This window comes from Triturus cristatus, chromosome 4_1 (genome assembly GCF_964204655.1).
Source record: "Triturus cristatus chromosome 4_1, aTriCri1.1, whole genome shotgun sequence".
In the NCBI taxonomy this organism is placed as follows: Eukaryota; Metazoa; Chordata; class Amphibia; order Caudata; family Salamandridae; genus Triturus; species Triturus cristatus.
The window spans coordinates 440,084,820-440,106,616 of NC_140585.1; the positions used below are offsets into that span (position 1 = coordinate 440,084,820).

At 46.3% G+C, this 21,797-nt stretch overlaps 1 protein-coding gene across 4 annotated transcripts in view; it reads left to right on the plus strand.

Annotated features, from left to right (window-relative positions):
• DCPH1 (damage control phosphatase 1) overlaps positions 1–21,797 on the plus strand; it is a 196,048-nt gene that overhangs the window by 92,238 nt on the left and 82,013 nt on the right. The window lies entirely within an intron of this gene.

Sequence of the window (21,797 nt, forward strand, 5' to 3'; positions counted from 1 at the left end):
ATACAAATCATATCAAGTCCTCCTAGCAGGAGATTTCAACTTGAAGGATCTGGATAAAGTCGAATCTCCCCATCGGGGTCCGGGCAGGGCTGCTCTCCTTTATGACCTTCTCGCCAATCACAAGCTGACCACAACCCATGCATGGAAAGAAGCACGTTCAAAGGCCTGGCGCCCCCAACAGACCTTCCGGGACATCTCCAGAATTGACTACATCATGGTCAGTGAAGCAATGGTGGCCAGCTTGAAAGGCTTTGTTGTCGGGGATAGGACCGAAAGTGACCACAGGCCACTGAGCGCGGTGTTTCAGCTGGAAAGACCCTCAGCCACCATCCTCCAAGTCATCGGAGAGTCAAGAGGGGACGAAAAACAGTCTCCTGAGGAGGATCAAATGGTCTGATAAGATAGGGCAGAAGCTCCAAACCTGGTTGGATCAGAACCAGTAAGCGAGCTCATCAACGTTGATCTCACCCATAAAGAACTGGGATAGTAGAGGATCTACAAGTGAAGATCGGTCAACATCAAGGCCCCAGGGCTAAAGTCCAACCAACTGGTGGAAGCATTTACACAACCAAAGACATACGTTAAAGTAAACGGCTCTTGCGAAAGACACTCAGAATAAAGAAAAAAGGGGCCAGACAAACGGAGGGTCCATCGGTCGCATCACAGAGGGCAGCACTAAGAAAGAAACTGTGGGAACACAAAAAAGCCCACATAGGGAATGGCTGAAAGTCTTCTCCCTACTTAAGCAGAAGAATCCAGCAGGATTATGGAGACATATAAATCAGCTGAGCAGTAGAGGGGTCCTAAGCAAAAATGGAGTAGCAGAGCAAGATTGGCTGTCCCACGTGAAGCAATTATATTCAATAGCTTTTTCACATAGAGCCAGCTCTGAAGAGACCACCAGTGGAGTAGGACAACCTCAACACTCCAGGGCAAAGCCAGGAGTAATGATTCCTAGCGCTAGCACCACGGTACTGGGCCAGGAAGCACAGGTCGAGGTGCTTTGCACACCGTCAGTTCAGATAAACCCTCAAATGATCATTAAGATCCTTAAGAAGATGAAGAACAATGGGGCCCCTGGGCCCAATGGGGTAACAGCACCGGTCTTCAAAAAGGCCCCCGACTTTTGGGCAACAACATTAACCCCTCTCTACAATCACATTTTCGCGACCGCCAGAACCCCTGATTCTTGGAAGGGCTCCATACTGTTCCCTATTTTTAAAAATGGAGACCGCCTGAAGCCATCAAATTACAGGCTCATCGCCCTGCTTGATCTGGAAGCCAAGGCCTATGCCCGCCTCCTATTGAAGGATCTTGAGACTTGGGTGGAGGAAAAAAACATCATCCCCTTCCACCAGACTGGCTTCAGGTCACAATCATCAACCTTGGATAATGTACTGGCGCTAGCGCACCTATCAGTACAAGTAGCAAGGAAGGAAAAGCTCCCACTTTTCTGCTGCTTCATCGACTATAGCACAGCCTTCGACAAAGTTGTACGCAGAAGACTATGGTGGAAACTAGAAAAATGGGGCATCCCACCAAACCTCTTGAAGGCAATTAGATCGCTATACGAGGAGACTTGGGTAGGGGTCAAAACAAGTGCCAGCACAGTGTCCCCCAAAATAATAACGACCAATGAGTTAAAACAAGGTTGTGTGCTGGCCCCTACCCTTTTTAACCTGTGTACGGCAGATTGGGGGACGTCCTGAAAGGAGCCAGCCTGGTAGCTCCAAGGCTAGGAAGCGTGAGGTTGCCGGTGCTACAATATGCCGATGATACCGCCATAATGGATCAGACAAGGGTGGACCGTCAAAGAGCACTAAACGCACTGAACAGCTATACCAACAACAAGAATCTGTCCGTTAACCAGGGGAAGACCAAGGTTGTCATCTTTGGGAGCTACCATCTGAAAAAGAAAGTACAGTGGCAAATGGGAAAGCAGCTAATCAACACAGCGGTGTCCTTTAATTACCTAGGGGTTTTGCTTACGGAGCGAGCTAAGCCGAAAGCCTACCTTAAACAGCTATTGAAGGCCAAAAAGATCACACACCTGCTAAAGCAGCTAAGCCTACATCTGGTAAGCCCTTCGGTCGGGCAAATATTGTCCGTATTAAAGGCGAAATTGCTGACAGCTATTAGCTATGGTCACCTGGCCTTCCCTGACTCACTGGACGCCCTCCTCAACTCAGCCCAGGCCAAGGCATATAAATCTGTGCTCCTCATTCCTAGGTCAGCGAGAATCTTTTTTTAAAATTTATTTATTTATTTATTATTCCACCGTGCAAAAGCACACAATTTATAGGTGCAAATGTACAAAATACAGAGGTGAAAGTACAAATGTGCAATTCATAAAGATACTGTGCAAAAGAGAAGGGAAAAGAATGACATAATGGGAAAACCCCTGAAATTAGAGCAACGGAAATACAGCAGGTCGATCAGTTCATTTATGTATATATTCTTACCACAAACTTAGAAAAAAAAAATCTAAAATACATGCATACTTGTACATAGCAGCAAGGGGATACTCTAGCATCCATGCTATTGCTCAACCAATCCCCAATCTTTCACTATACCATTCTGAGATATATACCCAAACCTCCCTCCCCCGTGCCTTTTAGCGTACCCCTCTACAAGCATACAGGGCCTTTTCCTGATTTTATATTCCCAACAGTCTAGATAGCCACATCTGAAAATGTGGGGGTTCCGCATCTTTCCAGCGTGCGGCTAAGAGAATCCTATATACTGCTGCCCCTATATGTTTGTTTTCTAACCAGGCCCAGGGAACAATCATATCCTAAAATCATTAGGGTTGGTGTCATCACCAGAAGCTGCCCAAATAATTCGCCATAAAACCTTAAAATCTCCTTCAATAAAACTGCCAGCTTGTTACAGTCATAAAGCATATGTTTAAGGTCAGCCGACCCTTCCCCACATCTAGGACATTTATCATCAATTCTCATTCCCCAGCTATGCAACTTTGCTGGGGTATAGTATAAATTATAGACTGTTTTATATAGTTGCGCTTCGAATTAGTACTTAAGTCTCTTGCCCGATCTAGGCATATTTTATTATCAATATCCACGTCCGGATTATTTAATTTACTGGCCCAGGCTGCCTCATTCTTATTTAAATCATCCAGAACTTTTTCCAATAAACAGTTATAAAGTATACCGATCCTGCTTCTTTCTTACTCAGTGTTTCTAATAATGGTATTTTGTCACCAACCCTCACCACTGATCGGTTTCTTGTTATAAAACTCATTATTTGAAGATACTTTAATGTCCACCTGGTAGGCTATACCTCTGTTGAAGTTCTGGAAAAGATATAACTTCATGTTGGTCACAAATATCCGCAAATGTATTTATACCTTTTTCCCCCCACCTTTTACTAACTAAGTCTCCTGATAATATAGAAAGCATTGGCGTATCCCATAATGGGGTATACCTATTTATTTTGGGAATCTCTATCATTTTGGTCACATATTTCCAAACTTTCCAAACTCCCTGAATTGTCTGTAAATTTGTGCGTTTATAAAACCCTTGCTCCGTATATCTTAAAGCTTCCTATATGATTCTCCCATTGATAACTCAAAGGTTGATGGTATTCTAACGCCTATATTCGAAGTATCAGTACTGGAGGATGAGAATAGTGGTACCATCTGTTGCAAGAAAGCAGCATAGTAATAAAGCCCAATATTTGGTACTAATAAGCCACCTCTATCTAAAGGTAGTGACAAATATTGTAAGGAGCGCCTTATTTTTCCATACTGCCACATGAACCCTGATATTATAGCCTCGATCCACTTCATAATTAATTCATCAATTGCTAATGGTATGGAACGGAAAAGATAGAGCAGCTTGGGAAGTACATTCATTTTTATGTAATTACCACAGCCTATAAGAGTTAGATGTAGGTTATTAACCCGCCGAAGATCCTTTCCAATAGAATCGACTAAGGGCTTGTAATTTAATTCCATAATATCTTTAACGTTGGCGCAGATGCAAACACCTAGATACATTGCACTATCAGTTCTCCTAATATCATTGAATATTAAATTTTGTGTACACACAATTATCGTTTTCCCTTTATTCAATGCATAGCCTGATAGTGCTCCAAATTCTTCTGATAGCTGCTCTATCTCTTGTATGGCTTCGGTAGGGTGACTCGTAATTACCGCTACATCCTCCGCATATGCGAGTATCTTACTTTCTGATTCCCCCGTTCTAACTGGAATAATTGTCTCACTAGCCATCAACTTCATCAGCAGTGGTTCCAAATACAGGGCAAAAAGTATAGGGGAACAGGGACACCCCTTCCTCGTTCCTCTGGAAATATAGATATTCCCTGATTCCAAACCCATAAGTTGGATCCGTGCTGTAGGTTTGACATACATGGCTCTTATGGCTCTGATGATATTGGGGCCGAAACCTGTAAATCGAAGTACCTCCCAATGAAACGCCCAAGACACCCTGTCAAATGCCTTTTTCGCATCAAGGAGGATCATGGCCATCGGCCTTCCCCTTGCCGCCATGATGTCAAATAGCGTAATTGCCCTGCGAACATGGTCCGTCGTATCCCTTCCAGGGACAAACCCATGCTGCCAGGGGGAGACCAAGGTCCCCATGATCCTCCCCAACCGATTGGCCAAGATCTTTGAATACACATTATCATCTGAATTTATCCGAGATATTGGGCGATATGAAAACAGGGCGTCAGCAGGCTTTCCCTTTTTAGGGAAAACTATAATATCCATTTCTTTCCATGAATCTGGAGGGACCCCATTATAATGTATACCCAAAAACAGATCCAGCATTAGGGGGGTAGTAACTTCGTTCAATAATCTATAAATCTCCAGGGGTAATCTAGCCTTACCTGCAGCTAATTCTTTCAGTGCCGAATCTACTTCTTCAAAAGTTATTTCTTCTTCGAGTTCCGCTCTCTCACTTTCCCCTAATTTCCCCACTAAGTCTATCTCCGCTATTTTGTTCAACAATACTTCGACTTCTTGTGGTTTTTCCACCTCATCCTTACCCTTATAAAGACTCTGATAACATTTTTGAAATTCATTAACAATCCCCCGCGTCTGAAATTATGCAATCTCCCTGCTTGATATTACTAATTAAATTCTGGGTCTGTCTCTGCCGAGTAATAAGAGCCAATCTTCAGCTTTTAGAGTAGTTATTTGCTGGTGTGTTTCAGGTATCGTTCTTCCATCTACTATCTCCCTTATATGTTTTTCCTCAGCCTGTATAAGTTGGCGCATTAGTGCCTCCTTTCTATCTGCTTGAGCTTTTCTTTCCGCTGCTACAAAGCTCACAGTCTCTGTGTGGCTTTAAAAGAATCCCAAACCATGTTACGACTAGCGCTAAAGCTATTAAGATTAAAGAATTTGAACGCCCATGCTTTAATATAGTCGGCATACTTGGGGTTAACCAAAAGTCTTTTATCGAACGACCATCTACTTCATTTTTTTATATGCCCATGTAGTTCCAGCGTAATAGTCAGAGGATTGTGATCAGATATTACCTTCGGGAGCTTTTTAATAACTGCATCCCTAACCAAGCTTCTAGAGATAAAAAAATAGTCTATCCTCACATACTTGCTGTGAGGATAAGAGAAGTAGGTATAGCCAGCATCCTGGGGTTTCTAAATTTTCCATACGTCCTCAAGACCATGGGTTTCTTTTAAGCATGTTAATCCACTAAAGACTTTCGGCTTCCTACCCCCATAACATTTCTTACCTGACCCATGTAAAGGATCATTAACCGGATCTATGGATATGTTAAAATCTCCACATAATATTACAGGGGTTGGCCAGACCGCTAGTTCTATTTCCAGCGCCTCCAATACCACTGGATCATCTTGATTAGATGCGTATATAGTGCCTATTGTGACACCAGCCTCTATTTTTACCAAAGCACATCTGTCCATATGATCGGCTGCATTGCTTTTAACCGAGCCCAATGCAGATTTCATCAGGATAGCCACCCCTCTAATCTTAGAGGTCTTATAGCCCAGGGTGTCAATAAGGCTTCTACTGGCCCATGGGATGTGCGTCTCCTGGAGACATACTATATCGTAGTCAAACAATCTAATATAATTAAGCAGACGCTCTCTCTTAGCCCTATCATTCATCCCAGCTACATTGATTGTACAAATCGTTACTCCCCCCATAATTTCACATTGGTTTGTCCCAACTTACTGCTTTTCCAATTCTTCCCAAATTTGGTTTACTGTGTCATATAGCTACTGATGCTCACTACATCAATCCTCATTTTCTCCCAAAACTTAAATTTTAATCCCCCACCCCATATCGTCCTCTTTGAGATGTGCTTTCTTTAACAATTTTTCCCCCATCACCATCCCCACCTCTCCCAGTCCCCCCACCCCACTCACCCACTCCTGCCCCCCACCCTCTCCCAGTCCCCCCACCTATTTGGTGAAGCACAGACATAGTCTGTGTATGATGGGTTATATTTTTGGATGGGCTCTCGAATTTGTGCTCCGCGACCATTTCCTATACCCCTCTCGTAAGCCATAATTATCAGTCCCCAATGAACGAGTTGACGTTTCCCAATAAAACTCCATAACCCATGAAATTTAGTAAAAAAAATAACGAAAAAAACCCCCAGATTAAGGGGAAGACAAATATTTCACATAGATACAGCAGTCAGGCCACCCTGATATACTCTCTACCTCCCACTCCGAAATTGTCTATAGACTATCTAAAAACTCCTTAGCTATTATCTCCGATAAAAAAAAAAAAAGTGAGTTTGACCCCCCCCACTGTAACCTTAAGTCTTGCTGGATTGTTCAGATAGACCTGAGCATTCTTATCTTGAAACGGTTTAATAAGCTGGCGAAGATGCCAGCGCCTTTCAACCGTAGTGTGACATTAGTCAGGGCGTACAAAGTATGAGATATCTCCTCGTACTCTCTTGGCCTCTGGTCTGGCCTTCTCATATATCAACTGCCGTAATAGGTAATTACCCACATAGACCAAGACTGCCCTTGGGAAGGCTCCCTCCCTCCCTGGTTGCTTCTGCACAAAGGGAAATCGGTGCACTCGCTGTACTTCAATATGCCAGTTCCAGTCTTTTAACTCCGGAAGAGTATCCTTAAACAGGGTCAACATATATTCCCGAATGTCCCCCCCCCCCCCCTCGACCCCCTTAGGAATGCCTAATACTCGAAGATTGTTTAGCCGCTGGCGATTCACGAATTCCTCAAGTTTCCAGTTTGTCGATCAACTGTGCTTCATGGGATTCAGTTTTGATCAGTGTAGAAGATATCTCTGCCTCTGCTGTGACAATTCGTGACTCCATCTCCGTCACACGTGCCCCTATTGCACTGCATATTTTAGACCATTTTCTTGCCACACCCTGAAACTTTCTTAGGGCGGTCTGCACTTTGCGCCCCCCCATGCGTGTCTCCTCCCTGTGCATTGTTATAGCTTGCAAAATGGAATCTAACGATGGGGGTGTAGGGCTGGCACCCGGGATCTCCCTATTTAGACCGGTAAGTTGCGTTGGGAAACTATAGTCCCAATCTAGCTCCTCTTCACCAGCTCTCTTTTTCAGCCTCCTTAGTGTCTTCAGGCTAGTTCCGCCGTCACGAATTTTCCCCGATCCCTCGCTGTCATTGCTCTCCTCTTGACTGCTGCTGGTAATAGATGGGATGCCCGACTGCGTATCTGACCATTCTCCATCGTCCGAAAGAGAAAAGAAAATGTTGCTGTGCACTTTTTCCCCATGATCCTTGTCCTGCTCATGTGACTTGTTCACCGGAGGGCCCCCCTGCTGTGCCATGGGCCCAGATCTCCCTATTGTCACCATGGAGCAGCTAAGCCTACATCTGGTAAGCCCTTCGGCCGGGCAAATATTGTCCGTTTTAAAGGCGAAATTGCTGCCAGCTATTAGCTATGGTCACCTGGCCTTCCCTGGCTCTCTGGACGCCCTCCTCAACTCAGCCCAGGTCAAGGCATATAAATCTGTGCTCCTCATTCCTAGGTCAGCGAGGAGCTCAAGACTAAGATTGGAGCTAGGCTTGGCAAGGCTAGACCTGACCTGCCAGGGGGAGATCATAAAGTTATATCTAAGGATTTTAAAGTCCCCAGCAAATTCTCTAAGACAACAATTGATATGCATCTTTGAGGGGCCTCTCTCGACCTGGCACACTAGCCTTGGCAAAGCTCTCACCATGCTGAAGATAGACGAAGAGAGCATCCTGCAGCCGTAAATTCCTTTGAACGCTTGGAAAAAAGCCATAAATAGACAAGTGTGCAACCTTTCTTTTTATTTCGACTTCAAATCTCTCCGCTCGAGTACCCTTTTAGAACAACTGAATATTTCCTATATGATGGTTAAAGCACAACCCTACCTAAGTGAAGCCCTCACACCACAAGCCCGAAGTAAGATTCTTTTTATGAGACTAAGCACACTAGGAATCGCTGATTTTAACCCCACATGGGCCCGCAGGGGGGAAACTTCAAATTGCAGATTGTGCTCCTACAGGAGGGAATCTTGGTTGCACCTCCTATGCTGCTGTCCCAAACTCAACAACGAACATCGCAAACTCCTGCGCCCAGTTTAAATCACCAACAGCATAAAGTCCTGCCGTGAAGCGTCAGCCTTGTGCTTTTCTGCAGCAACCACGATGAAACTAGCAAGACTGGGGAAATTTACGCACCAGGTTAGGATTTCCTTAAAGGCTGCCGATGAACACAATCAAACCCTGGAATCAATCACACAAAATCCAGGGGAAGAAGGCTGTCAGGCCCCCATAAAGCAACGAGGCGCTTTCCTCATTTCATCCGCCTAATCCAGACTGCACCATTTTATGTACTTTAACTGAAGTGCCTTGGCAAACGGCTTTTATACTAGATAAGCAAACTGTTTTTAGTGACTACGGTGGGCTGCCGGTTGTTCGAGCAGGCCTCGGGAGGGTATGGGGGGGGGGGGGCATTACATCTCTCAAACACAACCTTAAGTTTTTTACTAATTTTAGTCTTGTTGACGGTTTTTCCTTTTACTATAAAGATTTTAATTATTTGTACAGTTAATAAATAAATTCAAATAAAATGTACCAAGTGTGTGTCTAAACCGGGGGGGGCGTGGCTTGGCCAGCTGCAAGATGGCCGCACTCTAAGTGGGCTCTGCCGGCCAAGCCAATAATCCGTAACTATCCTGCAGACTGCGGAGGTGCTATCTTTCTCCACCGAATCATCTACACTCACTTCGCCTTGGGGCTCCTGTCGCTGTCCTCCTATGCCTCCACGCACGCCGGATTGCAGAGATATCCGTCTGGGCCTGGTGTGGCGGCTGGGCCTTGCTCTGGGGAGCCAGGCCTTGGCTGCTGCGGCGCCCTCGCTCCGGCAACCTGCCTGATCGGATTCCACTGGACCGGGTTCCCTCATTGGAGCTGCTCTGCTACATTGCCCCTCCGGACCCGGTGAGTCGCCTCTGAGGTGGATGCCTTGCTGCAGGGTGGGGGCGCGCTCGCCGTACCGCTGGGGCCGGGCCGGCCCTTCGTGCGGGTGCCTTCCTCCTTTTCCTGGCGCCCGCTGCCCTGGCCTGCCTGCCGACAATCGCAAATATGGTTTTAAACACCGCAAAACATCCACAACAGTAAAGTCAGAGTCCGTGGTCATGCAAAGATAATAAGAGTAGTTTGTGTTCTTAACGTTTCAATCTACCATTTTTATTGTTTCATTTCAGTAAATAGCAGTATTGCTTTTTCTTCATCAGCCGACGCGTTTCATCCTGTTGACTTAGGACTTCTTCAGGGCTGAAAAGATTTTTTAAGAGAATATATATATTTATAATATATATGAAGCAAATCTCGCTTTTCAGCGAAGTTAAGACGCACTCACTCGTTTTCAGGGTAATTCAGGCGGATTTATTAAACATTTGCCATGCCCTACACGTTTCGGTCAACCAACTCTGACCTTGTTCACGGGTTTAATAAAGTGCAGAGAAAAGTTCTTCTTTTATTTCTATCTGCACACAGTTACTTCCTGTTTCGTATTTTGGTGCATTGTGGTTAATGTAGTGTAAACATTTTATATCGTAACATTAGTGAATTAGTGTGCTTTTCTCTTTTACATTTTAAGAGCAATATTTATTTATATTGTTCTGCCGGCAAATTTATGCATTTTCTCCGTATGCTTATTGATTACGCTGATTCCATGCTCTCTAGTGAGCTGTTTCCATTTCTTCTTGATTCCGGTATCATTCATTATTTTTATTCTTATTTTCATTTCTTTTGATGTTTCATTTGGGGAACTGGGATAGATTTCAAAGATGTACGTAGAGCTCTTCGTCCTGATTAAGCCCCCACGGATTTAAAGTTCTGAAGGTGAGTATGTGTCTTGATTCTTTTTGGCGCAAAGTCCTTTCACGGTTTCCTCCCCTTTCTGTGTGGTACTTGTTCTATGGCCCAAAATTTGAGACATTCCCATTGGCTGTCATGTTCTTTCTCCATATGTTTGGCTTTTGCGTTTGAGCGATCCTTATGTATGGTGGCTCGAATATGCTCAAGTTTCCTTTTCTTCACCTCGAAGATGGTGCTTCCGATGTAACGTAGTTTGCATGGACATTCCACCATATAGATGACATAATTGCTTTTGCAAGTAAGATGTTGCTTAATCTGCCATTTAGTACCCTTTTGGCTATCCAGTTCTTTCATATGTTTTGCAATTTTGCACGCCTTGCACTGTTTGCAAGGCCAAAAGCCTTCTCTTTGTAGCCATGTTGTTGTTTGAGTTTTTTTTAAATGGCTATGCGTGATTTTATCAGCAATATTCCTTGCTCTCCGATATGTTACATTAGGATGATCTCCCATGATTTTTGCCAATAATGGGTCAAGTTGTAAGATGTTCCAGTGTTTTTTTATAATCTTGATTAGATGTTTATTTTCCACACTGTGTGTCGTGATGAGTCTGATTGTCTGCTGTTTAGAAGGTTCTTCAAGTTTGGTCTTTTTTAAAATATCCATTCGTTGTTGATTTGTTACTCTGTAAGCTTTTTTCAATTACTTTGGTCGGATATTTCCGTTTTTTAAATCTCTCAATTGCTTGTTGGCTGTGTTTCTTGAATTCATTATCCGCAGAGCAATTCCTCCTAAGCCTGAGGAATTCTCCATATGGGATACTCCATTTTAAAGTGTCTTGATGGAAACTTTCTCCATGTAGTATCGCATTAGTAGATGTTATTTTGCGATGTAATGTTGTGTGGAGCATATTGTCTTCCACATAGATGTTGGTGTCTAGGAAAGCTACTTGTTTCGCACTAATTTCAAAAGTGAATTGTAATTTTGAAATATTATTATTTAGTCGTGCAAAATATCTTCTAAATTCAAGTTCTGTGCCATCCCAGACAATTAGGAGATCGTCTATAAAACGAAGCCAAAGAATGTTTTTTCCAAAAACTATAGTCATGGCCACCTGTTGTTCAAACCAGCCCATGGTTAAGCTTACCGTAAGCGCACGGAGCGCGCTTACAGATATATATATTGATTTAAATGCTATTTTCTCAGGACCTACTGAACAGATTTACACCAGACCTGCAAAAGGCACATCCCTGACCTGAGGACTACCTCTCTGCCCAATTTCAAGTAATTCTGTTCAGCCGTTCGGGCTGTAGCTCGGACTAAAGGTCCTATGGGAAAATGCATGGGGAAAACGCGTTTTGGGACCCCCCTTTTTTCTCAGCCCCCGCTTGACGAATCCCCCCGAGACTTTCAGGGTAGGAGCGGAGCGTAGCGCCCCATTAGTTTAGAAAAATTTGCGAGGATTCGTCAACTGGCGCCAAAGTTATTCCAAATAGAATGTTGCGGATTTCCTATGGAAACACGGTCCTAACTATAACTATCTACTGGCGACAGCCAGTAGAGAGAAAAAAATATATATATATATATATATATATATATATATATATTTTCTCTCTACTGGCGGTCGCCAGTAGATAGTTAGGACCGTGTTTCCATAGGAAATCCGCAACATTCTATTTGGAATAACTTTGGCGCCAATTGACGAATCCTCGCAAAATTTTCAAAATAGGTGGGGCGCTCCGCTCCTTCCCTGAAAGTCTCGGGGGGGGGGGGGGGGATTCTTACGCTGCCGTGCGCGAGCGCGATTCTGATTGGTTGTTAGATCTTAGTAAACATTCGAATCAGTCGAAACCAGGAAGTGTCGGCTGCCATTTTGTCTCTCGCAGTCTGAGGGGGTGAAAAACAAAGGTGGGGAAAGGGGGCAGGGTGGACAGTTCCTGACCCCCTAGCCTTAGTCAGTGGGTCCCAGAAGGACCCCCAAGGGCCAAAATTTCCTTTAATTTTTTTGCGAAAAATCGCGGCGTACGCGTAGCGTGCGCGTACGGTAGAAACGGAAAAATGACGCGAACTGCGTAACGTGGGCGCGCGGTGCGCGAAGCGCACCGTGCGCCCACAGCGCTCGCACGTGCGGGAAGCGCACTGTGCGCGCACGGTGAAAAACCTTAAAAAAAATAAATAAATAAATACATAACTTAGCATTTAAAAAACCTTGCAAATTCACTTAAAAAACCATAGGTTTCACACATGTTATAGTTAGCTGGACATTTCACTCGTGAAAAACCATTGAAATTCCCCCGTTATAGTTAGTGCAGGCAACTATAACTCACGCGACCGCAATCCTCTGCTGATGACGTCAGATATTACATCACTGATGACATATGTGTCTTTCTGAAAAAAAAATATTTGTAATATATGTATAGCTAAAAATTAATGGAAGAAGACATGGGTAAATAAGTGTCTAAATACAGTGATGTAATATCTGACGTCATCAGCAGAGGATTGCGGTCGCGTGAGTTATAGTTGCCTGCACTAACTATAACGGGGGAATTTCAATGGTTTTTCACGAGTGAAATGTCCAGCTAACTATAACATGTGTGAAACCTATGGTTTTTTAAGTGAATTTGCAAGGTTTTTTAAATGCTAACTCCTAACTATAACGTGTGTGAAACCTATGGTTTTTTCAGTGAATATATATATATTTATTTATATTTACACGCATAAATGTATATATACAACTGCATAATCTTACACACTCATGTATACAAGTAAATTAGCATATCACAAGTCTAAATTTATCTTCGTTCACATATATATACAAAAAAATATAAGCATCACCATATAATATAAAGCAATATGTATTTACGTACCAGACCCACAAACCCAAAAATTCAAAAAATAATAATAATACATGAGACAACAAATGACTATAAATTTTAAAAGATTTAGCTCAAGAGAACAGATCCGAATCAGTTCAAATAAAGCATGATGTTCCAATATAGGCAGTTATGAAATAGAAAAAGAAAAAAAGAGAAAAGGAAAAATACAAAAAAAGGACAAAGCAGAGAAACAGAAGAGAAGAAAAAAGGAAGAGAAGAGGAAGAGAAAGATATTATTTATATACAAAAATCCCTATCAACACATTAGTTAAAAACCACAACACCAACAGTCTATTGTCTCCACCTCGGAAAATCCATAAGAGGTGACAGACCCAATTGGGTATACGAAACACATAGAATCCACCGTATCATTCTATATAGAGAATTCGAAAAAGACACCGTTTAACAACAATATATGAAATAGTTGAAGTTCCTCAGACATGACAATAATGGTAAAAGTGGTAAAGGTCACATACCCAGATGGTGGCACACCGACCACCCTTGATTTTAAATATTTTTATGTCCATATAGCCGCATATTTCTACAAACCGACATAAAGATAGAGAATAAAAAACAAAAAGGAAATATGCTGTTATGCATTTTATCAAATCCATAAATCATTGTCGATCTAATTCACTAATAAGAATATATGTATCTGGTATATCATCTTACCTATATTAAATATTTTCCCAAAAATTCCCAAATATATAAAGACGTCCAATATATTTCTTATAATGGCACATGGCTATCATTAGGCACAAATGGCTTGATAACCAACATTTTCACAACAATATCTGCCAAAGGAACAGCCAATATAACAGTCTGGTGTCAATGATGTAAATGGTGTCCAATTTGACCTGTAAATAAGTGGATCCAAACATCAAAAAGCATCCTACATAGTCCAATTGAGATATGTACAACAAGCACAATCTAAGGTATGAAAACCATATCATTTTGCAATCGTCCTTGTATAGGGACTAAATTAACAAAATTTGCTCCTACAACCTGTGGCTTCCCAGGGGTGCCTCAGTTAGCATCCCACATTGTCATTAACATATCGGGAACCGAAGGAAATATATATACGTAATCTTATGCCCCCAATTGCATTAAGCCACCTCCTTACAAGCATGTCAAAAACAGGGCGAAACGACAATACCGCAAAAATATCACAAAAATATTGAGCCGTTATTTTAAAGGCAAAATCCGCCCCAAATCACGTAGCGAAAATGATACAATAACTTTTCATGTTAATTACGATTCTCAAATTCCGAGAGTCCGACTTTAGTTTATAAGTTTGAGATCGAAAAAATAGCCAAGGAAGTCAGTGCACGGGATTATACACATGATTACCAAACGCCTACATCATATTCAAATTCAAAACTGGCATCACAAAAAGTCCATATACTAGGTTAAGCACATAGTTAACAAACGCTTACTTAAACTCAAGGAGAGGGCACCAACTTTTGTCCGATTCATCAAACGTTGGTATCTTTTAAAACGCCCTCCTTGCACAATTATTCCGGTCACGTGTTCGGTGCTCATACCGGTATCCCGTAACCGCCCCGATGTAAAGCTCACATGGGTGCCATCTTATAATGGCATTAACATAGCCAACATGTATATTAAACCATCACAAAGAGAATAAAAGTGACGATTCTGTGATATTATATCATATTTCCATTTTCAGAATATAAGTCTCAATAAAAGAATTTAAAGAGAGATTTGTTACGCTTATAAATAAAAATCAAGAATATTTAAAATGTTTTCTTGACATTTCGTAGAGCAAAGAAACAACACGTTTTAATCCTATATTTCAGAATGTTGGGCCTAGCAATGGGTGTGGTGCTCCCCCCTGACTCCTTGCTGCTCGGCGGCCCTGTGGGCGCTTGCCACCAGCTGCTCCTCCGGCTCCTGGCCGTAGACCTCGGAACTCTCTGCTGCCGGCCGCTCCGCTCTTGCGGCCTGCGCATCCTCTGCTGCCTGCACGGCCCGGTGCGGCCCACCACGAGAAGTGCATCCCCTCCTGCCCTGGCACGAAGCTGACGCCCGCGGCGCTGTTCTGACTCCTCATCATTGCTACTAGCTCGTACAATCCCCCGCCGGGCCTGGCTCCGCGGCAGATCGCGGGCGCTCTGCTCTCAGGGACTGTTACTCTGCTTGGACAGGGTCCTTTTCTCGCCCGCCAGCCATCTACTTCACTGCTCAGGAGCCACCTGCCACACGCGGACCTGCTTTAGTGCCTTCTGCCTGGAGAGCCCACTCCTGGGAGCGCCCCACTTCTCCAGACCTCCCCTCTCTCATTCGACCTGCTGGACCTCACCAAGATTCCATGGCGGTTCGCTGCGGCCACACCTACCATAGCTGGCTCTGCTGCCCCAAACTGCCTGCCTCTACCTTGCTGTGTTCCCTTCCCTGTTTGGCGCTGGGGCTCTCCTCGTTGGCCTGGTTGGCAACTTCGCACCTGCTCCTACTCTGCCCTGTGGGCCTGACTGCCATCATCTCCCCAGGCGTCCTCTCTCTGTCCCCACCCCTCCTGCTTGACGCAGCCCCCGCACAACCTGCTCTTCCGCTCCCTGCCCCGCAGAGCGTGCTGGTGCTATGGCCATGACCATGGGGCGAACTGATCCGAAACAACCAAAGATAGCATTCGACCAGCGCAAATCGTCGCGACTGGAGGGGACGGATACTGGCGAAATCGCTACCCAGCCCGAAAATGACCCTACTTGCGAGGACGACCTCAAAGCTATTATGCTGGATGTTAAATCTACTGTTACCAGTATCGCCGTCCAACTTGACCAGCTCTCGCCCGCCTCGACACTGTCAAGGCACAAGTGGACTCTCACAATACACGCTTACCTCAAGTCGAGGCCAGGGTTTGATGCCGCGGCCCAGGATCACCATGCTCTTTCCCAAATGGACAAAGTACTGGAGCTCATCAAACTTAAGAATGAGGATTTGGAGGCACGCTCCCGCAGAAGCAATCTCCGCATTACGGGAGTGCCTGAATCCTCCAACGTAGCCGAAATGGAAGACTTTGTTGAAACACTGCTCCGAGACCTATTCGGGGAGGTCCTCTCCCCGGTATTCATCGTTGAGTGTGCCCAGCGCTCTCCGGGTCCCTGGCCTGCTCCTGGTCTTCCAGCTCAACCTATCATCGCCAAACTACTTAATTTCCGTGACTGGGATGCGGTCCTTTGAGCTGCCAGGGAGAAAGGAGAAATTCGTCATCAGTGGAACTTGATCTCATTCTTCACTGATTATACTCTGGTGGTTCAGGCTGCCCGCCACGTATTTCTCCTGGCCAAACGTCTCCTGCAACAGCACCACATCTAATACTCTCTGGCCTACCCAGCAAAGCTGCGCATCCGACACAGCTTGCAGGTCCACACCTTTCTCAAACCCAAAGCGCTGATGGCCTATGCCAAGAAACTGGACAAATCCCGGCGCTCCACTCCCTCCGGCTCCCAAGCGGCCGCAACTGACCATCTTAGCGACAATGACTGAGAATAACCTCTACTTACCTACTCTGCTCTCCTACATGCTGCGACACGAAACTGTCCATCTTGGACTTTGTTCTGGTTGTTATTCCATTGTTTCTGAGTTGACTCAAGGTGACTGCCCTTATGCTTCCCAGCTCTGGGACTCGGCTACCATGTCCTGCTGATGGGACTTCCGTTACTATACCGCACCGCATTGACTTGCATTTCTCTCCTTTTCTCTACGTAGCACTGACATTTACTTTATTTGCAATTTGCTAGCCTGGTTGACTCTGGTTTTTGAGGAGTTCTATCGAATCCCCGTCCCCCTCCACTACAGTCTGCTTTTACCCACGCTTGGCCACTCTGTCTTAGTGGCAGAAGCGTATGCTGCACTGAGCCACGTCTCTACGGGATGATCCCCCCCTGTGAGCATATTGCTTTTCCCCTCCCCAGTTGTGGGTTCCCAGGGCGGGTGGGGTTGGTCTCTCATCCTGTTTGGGCGGTTGGTGTGGGTGGGTGGGTGGGTCTTCGGGTGATGTTGCCTCTTCTTCGTGGCCTGTTGTTCTTTTTATTTTTCTTCTCGGACCTATTTTGTACTGCGCTGTCGAATGTACTGCTCACTGTACTACACATCTCATCTGGCACCTCTCCGATTCCTATGTTGCACACGGCCCTATCCTGCATTCTGCTTCTTGGCACAGTTCTATGACAGCAACCACACTCTGGACTTGGAATGTCCGTGGCCTGAATGATTATCGCAAGGCCCATCTTGTGCACGCCTACCTCATTCGCCGCAAAGTTGACATCTGTTTCCTCCAGGAAACTCATCTGCTCCCCGCAACCGCCTACAGGCTCCACTCCCAACAATGGGACGAAATTCACTCCTCCTATTCTAGCTACTCACGCGGGGTGTCTATCCTTTTCCATATAGGGCTACCCTGGCGCACCATCAGGGCCATCACAGATCCCGAAGGGTGCTTCGTTATTCTCCTTGGGAACCTTCTAGCCCAGCCCATGACCCTTGCTGCGATTTATGGCCCTAACTCTGATGACCCCGACTTCCTTTCGCAGGTATGGTGACATATATCCTCACTGGGCCCCGCTGCGTTGCTGTGGGGGGGCGACGTCAATATTACGCCTTCTGCCGCTCTCGACCGCTCTGGGCCCCGCGCTCTGCACCAACGCTCCACCTCCCTCTTGCATTCCATCCTGGCTGTCAACTCTGTCGGACGCCTGGCGCCATGCACTCCCTGACATGCGCGAGGGCACCTGCATCTCTGGCGCCTCTGGCTGCTGGTCCCGCCTGGATCTGTGGATCACCACTCGCGATGCATATGCTTGGGTCACATCGGTTAAGCACATGACGCGCACCCTTTCGGACCAGGCACCCGTTAGCCTCAGTCTACTCCCCCCCCCCCCCCCCCCCCCCCCCCCCCCCGCATGCCCAAGGCGAATGTTTGCTTGGCGTCTGCCCCCCAAAGCGCTCCGCGACTCTGTGTTCTGCTCCGAAATCCAAACTGCAATAGAGAACTATTTTGAACTTAATGCCGGCTCGGTGAACTCCCCCTCCACGCTCTGGGAGGGCTTCGAGGTTGTGGTTCGGGCGAATGCATTTCTAAGCAGTCGGGTGTCCTGTGCTTTATCCGGGGTACACTTGAGCGCATGGAGGGAGAAATCAAGGCCCTTGATTCTCGTCCTTCGGATAGCCCCATCCCGACACTCTTGCAGAGCTCCGAGGTAAACTCTCCGAATTCAAACAAGAAGCTGACAGGGAGCTCTCATTTCTGGGTAGGGAGGCGAGGTCGCGTCCATACAGCGAGGGTGACCGCCATGGTAAAACTCTAGCCAATCTTCTATGGCGACCTCATGCTGTCTCCTACATCACAGCACTGCAGGACAGAGGTCCGGAGCGTACAACCTCTCCCACTGAGGTCCTCTCACGAGTCACCACCTTTTACACTCAACTCTACACCACCGGGCCTCCTCCTTCACACAACCTCCTAGACCAGTACTTTGACACTCTTGAGCTCCTCTGGCTGGGCAACGGTCATCGGAAAACCTCGATGAACCGTTCCCTAAGAAAGATCTTAGCTGCTATTAATAGTCTGCCTGGGGATAAGGCGCCCGGTTCTGACTGTTTGCCCACCTCTTTTTATAAAACATTTGCGCCTGTCCTCGTCCCACATATTGCCGCCATGTATAACGACTCCTTTGAATCAGGCCATTTCCCTCCCTCACTTCGTGAAGCCCTGTTGACGCTCCTCTTAAAACCAGACAAATCCCCGAGCTTCTGGACTCATATCTCCCCCTATCAATTAACACTGACAATAAGATCTTCGCCAAGCTTCTGGCCTCCCGTCTTCTGCCCCTCATGCTCCTGATTGCTCACCCCGACCAGTACAGATTTATCCCCAGGCGTGCATCGTCATATAACCTCCGCACGATCTTTGCTGTACTCCATCAGATCAACCCGGCTCTACCGGCCGTGGCGGCTCTGTTAGATGCCACTAAGTCTTTCGATACTCTCGAATGGCCCTTCCTGTTTTATCTCCCTCCCCGTCTTGGCTTCAGCTTGGTCTTATTGTGCAAAGTTCATCTCCTCTACGCCCTCCCAGTCGCCCATCTCCGGCTCAATCGTCGGAACCCATCCGAGTCTCGAGGGGCACCTGGCAGGGGTGCCCACTCTCGCCTATGATTTTTGCTGTGGCCATGGAGCCCCTCGCAGCTAGGCTCAGACCGCACCACACTCAAAGGGGCCTGGGCTTCGCGGCCCGAGCCTTGGTTGTCTCAATGTACGCGGACGATGTCACGCTCTATGTCCGCCACCCACAGGAGAACCTTGGCCCCAAGGTTCGTGAGGTGGTGCGGGGGTCTGTCCGGCATCCAGGTTAATTAGAGCAAGTCCATTCTATTCCCCTTGACGGATGCCACTATTCCCTTCACCCCCGACTACCCCTTCGTATGGACTTCGGGGCCCACCAGATACCTGGGTGTCTGGCTCAGTCGGAATGTGGATGAACTTTGGAGGGCCAATTTTGGCCGGGCGGTTGACTGGCTGAAAACCAAGATTCCCCTTTGGCGGCGCCTACCTCCTATCCCTGGCGGGGCGTATTGCCATCGCTAAGGTGGTGGTGCTTCTGAAATTTCTATATTTGTTTCTGAATGTGCCCGTCCCTCTCACAGCTGACTTTTTTCTCACTCTACGTTCCCTCATCGTCTCCCTTGTTTGGGCCGGGCGTCAGCCCAGAATCTCGTATGACATCCTCACGCTTCCCCTTGTGTGCGGTGGGATGGGTGCCCCGGATTTTAAATTATACACTCTGTGCCCGGGCGAGTTTCCTTCATTTCTGGCTCCATCTGATACCGTTCCAGCTCCACGTTGCTGTCGAAGCTGACCTGGTTGCCCCCTTGCCTCTGTAGACTGCGATCTTTGGCCCCGCCAGGCCACCACGTGGAGAAATCGACACGGTGGAAACCCTGCGCTGGGCTATGGACAGTCTTTGTAAATACTCGGGCTCAGGCTTGCTCTCCGCCGGTGCCATGCCTGTCGCTTACCACCCGGCTTTCCCCACACTGCACACGGCAGGAATGGCGAGGCAGGCGGCTGCCATGGGTCTGATCACCCTCTCTGACCTCTACCCCAGTGACAATTTCTTCTCACTACCGGCTGGGTCTGGCCCTATGGACACATTGCTATATTATCAGCTTAGAACGTCCTGTCGGGACCTGCACTCCACGTTCCCACAGGCCCCCCCCCTTCGATGGCTGCCCTCCACCTGACATACACTTCTCCGTCTTCTCGAAGACTGGTCTCTGGGCTCTATACCACCACGCTGGCGGCCACCTCTATCTCTGCTGGCCGCGCCCGCTTGGCTTTGAGCGAGGACTTAGGCATTGCCTTTTATCAAGCGGATTGGCTGTACTGTTGTAAGCAGACTAAACGCCTATCTCCCAATTACCGCCTGCACCTTATCCATTTTAAATATTTACACCAGCTGTACCGTTCCCCCGCTCAGCTATTCAGAATGGGACTCATCCCTAGTGATAGATGTCTCAGGTGCTCATACCCCGCTGCGGGCTTCTCTCATCTAGCTTGGCTGTGTCCTTTGGTCTCCACGTTCTGGCGTGACGTGTGCACCATGATCACAGAGATGACCTCCTCACTTGTTTCGCCAGATCCCCTGACCTGCCTACTTGACTTGGTCAGACAATGCCCTGATGCCAACTGCCGTCTCTCAGTTATGCTCCTCGTCCTCGCACGCCATAGAGTTGCTATGCACTGGGGTTGGCGGCTCGTGCCCAAGGCAAGTGCTTGGCTCGAAGATGCTGCGCGTTGTCAGATGCTTATTTCAGAATTTTGGGAACTAATGCCAGCTACTGGACGGTTGCGCAATATTTGGTGTCCTCTTGTTAAATACCTCCTCTCCCAAAATGCCTCTCCCTCTGCGTCCTCTCCCGCGCTCCCTGTCTGCTCCCCGCCCGCGGCGGCCGCTGGTGCTGGTCCATAGGTATCCTTCCCCTGCCTGCAGATGTCCTCCTGCGGCCCTGACACCCCCACTTTGCTTTGATCGTCGCCTCTTGCTGCCCTCCTCACGCCTCACTCTCAGCTTTTTTGCCCCTCACTTTATGATGTGCCACTTCTATATTATTGCCTTAATGTTGAAATAAAGAAATAAAAAAGAAAGTGTTTTTAAACCAGGTTCTGCTCATTGAAGATATCTTTAGATTCAAGATCATCGTAGAGCTAGTCCACACCACAGACTCTAAGGTTAGATAATACATTGTGTATTTTACTGCATACGTTATTTACAATTCATTTGCAGAACAAGTGATCCACCTCAAACATACAATACAAACAACTGCTGTATTTTTCCTGCGAACGCAATAGAATACCTAAAATCTGAAACAATCCTGCAAAGTATTTGGGAAAATTAATGCATTCAGTTTTTCCCACATCCCCTCATGTGCATACTAACATATTTCATGAATGCATCTATTTATTTTCCAACAGCAGGCATTTTATAGCAGATACATTTCTGTTGTTTGACTCTTTTTCCAGTAAAAAGAAACTGATAGAACAGCAGTTATAATTAACCTATATTGTGGTTACTCA